This window comes from Cyprinodon variegatus, unplaced genomic scaffold, assembly GCF_000732505.1.
Source record: "Cyprinodon variegatus isolate N-32 unplaced genomic scaffold, C_variegatus-1.0 Scaffold1150, whole genome shotgun sequence".
Taxonomy (NCBI): Eukaryota; Metazoa; Chordata; class Actinopteri; order Cyprinodontiformes; family Cyprinodontidae; genus Cyprinodon; species Cyprinodon variegatus.
This window is the reverse complement of record NW_015151603.1, coordinates 203,829-207,685: the sequence shown is the minus strand read 5'-3', so window position 1 is coordinate 207,685 and position 3,857 is coordinate 203,829. Positions and strand designations below refer to the sequence as shown.

The 3,857-nt window shown below is 38.8% G+C and overlaps 1 protein-coding gene across 1 annotated transcript in view; it reads right to left on the bottom strand.

Annotated features, from left to right (window-relative positions):
* The window catches only part of LOC107101778 (sodium- and chloride-dependent creatine transporter 1-like), a 65,932-nt gene that overhangs the window by 20,062 nt on the left and 42,013 nt on the right, over positions 1–3,857 (bottom strand). The window lies entirely within an intron of this gene.

Sequence of the window (3,857 nt, the reverse complement as noted above, 5' to 3'; positions counted from 1 at the left end):
AAAACAGGCCAAGCTCCAACATCTAGAAACAAAGGTGTTGATGGCAGCAGCACAGCTGATATTTCTCTCCAGGATGGAGTCTTTTATATCCGCTTGAGAGACTTTTAAAAAGAACTGATAAAAAGAGGATTTTTAATTTTTGTTTTACAAATTCACTATACGGTTTTAGCTAATTCTAGTTTTCGCTTTTTAATAACTATTTTTAATCAAGTACAGTTGACTATTTTTCTTTGATGTTTCAGTTTTAATTTTTTCGTTAGTTTTAAGCCGGGCGTAAACTGTACGATTTTTTCGCCCTTTTCGGGCCGATTCTCCATTCATCTGAAAATGTTCTCGATCAGGCCGACTTCCAGCCTGATGGTGCGTAATGTAGTGAACAGGGGGTAACGAGGGGCGATCAGCCTCTAACGACCACCTCCCCATCAGGAATAGTAATGTTGGGAGAAAATCAAACATGTTCGAAATTCAAATGGCCGTCGTAAGGCGGTCGTGAACAAATCCTGCTGTTGAAGCGGAGCTACGACCCAATTTACCAGAAACTCAAGCACTGAGCACGTGTAAACAAGGGAGTTCTTCTTCTTCTTCTTCTTCTAGATAGACGAGTCCGAGTAGCGCCATCTCACTGCGGAGCTGAGTCCCACCTGGTTTTTAGACCTACAGTGTGAGCAGGTAGATTGCATCAGAGCGTCGGGTCGCACAGCGTGAGAACAAACATCGTGAACTGTGAACTTTTAAACCCTGCGGTTTTGTTTTACAGTTTGAGCTGTAGCTGCATGTAACGATTGAAAATATCGCAGTGTATGCCTGGTGCTGTCAGATGAGCATACCCAGTCAGACCAGCATACCCATAGTCAATACCTGTTTATCGCTTTAGTTTTGTATGAAAAAACTATGAAAATAATAACTTTTTGGTGTTTTTAGAAGTGTATGGTGGTCTGACCTTGAATAGTTTTTTTTGTACATGAGTAAAGGGATGCACGCCTGTTGAGGTAGCTTAAAGTCTATTTTTCGTACAAAACTAAAGGGATAAATGCAAATCGGACATCTTGCGCCAACGTATTGACTATAGGTATGTTGATCTGACAGTTATCTATAATAGACCCTGTGATTGCAGCTGCAGTGAGTGTGTCTGTTTCTATCACATTTGAAAGTCAAACTGACAAGAAAATATCTGAGGTCAAACAGGAGGCATGTGGGCGTGCAGGTGGTGCAGCGGTTAGCACGCATGACCAATGTACGGAGGCCTTAGTCCTTGACGCGGTCTGTCCGGGTTCGAATCCCACCTGTCTCTCCCTCTCTCTCATCCCTGCTTACTGTCGAAAAACGAGCCATTAGTGCCATAAAAACTCAAAAAAAGGAAGCATTTAAACAAAGACAAACGACGGTAGAATCTGTGACCATATAAGAACTGTCAGAAATATTAGAATTTTGGTGTAAAAAAAGGCAAATCTTTTTATTCTGTTTCAGGTAAACTTGTAATAAATTTTAATCTCATTGCCAACATATACTCCTAGTGAAGTTAGGAAGATTTAAAAGGATTTGTGAAAAGACCCCCCTCCCCCCTCTGTTCCTCATGGTGTGTCAGGTTCTCTCGCCCTGCTGGGCTCAGCTTTAGGTCGCCTGCTGGTAACAGCAGCTCTCACTGCTTGTGTTGGGACTGAGAGTCGTGTGAGCATTGTGTGTAAAATCCTCTCAGTAGTTTTATGTGAATCTGAAAAAACGACATCGGCTAAAGAAAGACTCAAAGTGAAGGAATGCTGTGAAAGAGTGGCGTGATGATGTCCAGATAAAACAGCTCACACTGGAACAACAATCTAGAAATAAGTTAAAAAAACTTAAATTAAGTGGATTTCCCCTTAATTTGAGTAGGTAAATGAGACAGTTTGCCAATGGAATGAGTATTTTTTAATCTTAAAATAAGTTAATTAGATAAAATGCACTTGTAATAAGACTATGTAATTGTGTTTTCTTATTTTAAATGTAAATTGTCTTGTTCCATTGGCAAAATGTCTAATTTAAATCCTCAATCCAAAAACAAATACACTAATTTTAAGAAAAGATGACTTCAAGAATCAAGATTTAGATTTTTTCCAGAGTGATCCTCTTTACTGGAAAAATGATCTACAAACAAGTAAAAAATGTCTTAAATTTTTACTTTTACTCTTAAAATAAGATCATTAGATAATTTGCACTTGAAATAAGAACAAATTCACTTATTTTAAGAAAAAATGACTTATCTAGATTTAAATTGCTTCCAGTGCATAAATATCGTGTGGATAAAAATTAGTCTTTTATGAACTCCTCCTTAATACTACATCAAAGATTTTATCAAACTTAAGGGGAAAGTCCACAGAAATGTTTTTAAAGTTGCAAACTTAAGGCGTTAATTTACTGCAGGATGGTAGCTGGCATCAAACGGGGTTATTTTTAGATGGTATTGGTGCAATGTATAGGAGGATTAGGGCCACTGAAAAAAAAANTTTGGGGGCGGGACATGTAGGAAGGACAACAGTCAGTAGGGTACCTTCCAGGGCATTAGAAACATGGCCACGCTGGTGGACTCAGCTGTCAATACTGCAATGGACTCGGTTTTAGCTAAAATAGCGACAATTTCTCGTTTAAAAAACAAGCAAAGAGAATCGCCAGTTCAGTTAGACCAGCCAAATTATCCTTGAAGGTTCAACAGGGGCATTCAGACCATCACCACCACCCCCCACCCCCACTCCGAGGCTCAACTAGCCTTTAGTAAACAGACCAATAGTGACCCCCACAGGAGACTTTGGAACTTGTCTTCATTACATTAAATTGTTTTGAGTGATCAACCAGGGATCACCACCATCAGAGAACATCTCATGTTCTCAATATACTCTGATTGGATCAACCTGCTGTTCTAGATAACTCCTATCAGATGTCATTTCATAGCTGCTGGATGTAGAGCAGATTAAAACCTTCAGTTTATACCAAAGCGAGGAAAATCCTCTAATACTGTGATGTTTTCTCTGGACTCGCCCCTTCAGGGTTCTGGACCGTAACTAAAGCTGGTTACATAAGAGGGGCTAAGGAGGATGGGGGCAGAGACGTTCAGGGCTTCCTGCTGTTTTCTGACCTAAAACAACTCAACAAGGATGAGATCTAAGTGCAGGAGCTGAAACATCCGAGGGGATCAGGTGAAGGAAAATAAACCGGATACAAAGCGGTACGTGTTTCAGGACCACGGAGAGCAGCAAATCCAGGGATCACTTTCTATCCGGTGAATTTATTTTACCCTTAAACAAACACAAAGGTCTAACAGAGATCCAGAGACACGTAAAAAAGGATTGGAGCTGAGGAGAAAGACGTAGCGTGATGTTCTGCTCAGTATCTTAGCAGATTTTTGGACTGTTCAGATGTTTTAGATGTTTTTCCTGGGCTCTGCTGTGGCCGATTCTCCAATTTGGGTTTAAAGATCTTTGGTTTGTGTGTATTAAAACATGTGTTACTTGTTTGCAAAGACAATTATGATAATAAAATTTCCATTATGTGAGTAAAATGAGCAGAACAGTGGGCACAAACTTTAGGATGCGTGAGCCTTTATGAATGTACTGATAATAAAGTGAAGTGATCCAAGTTATAATAGATTGTTTTTTTCATTCTGGTTAGTTTTACTTAGTTGTAACTATTTTCTTTTATTAATTGAATTGGTTTTAATCAGTATTAAAAATGACTTTGTTAGTTTAGTTTTAGTTTAGTTTTCATCTGCCTGGGTACTACTTTTATATTTTCTTTTACTTTTAGGCATAGCATAAAAACGGTTAATAGGTTTGAATTATGTAAAGACTCAAAACTCCATTTCATCTTCAATTCTATTCAGTTTATTT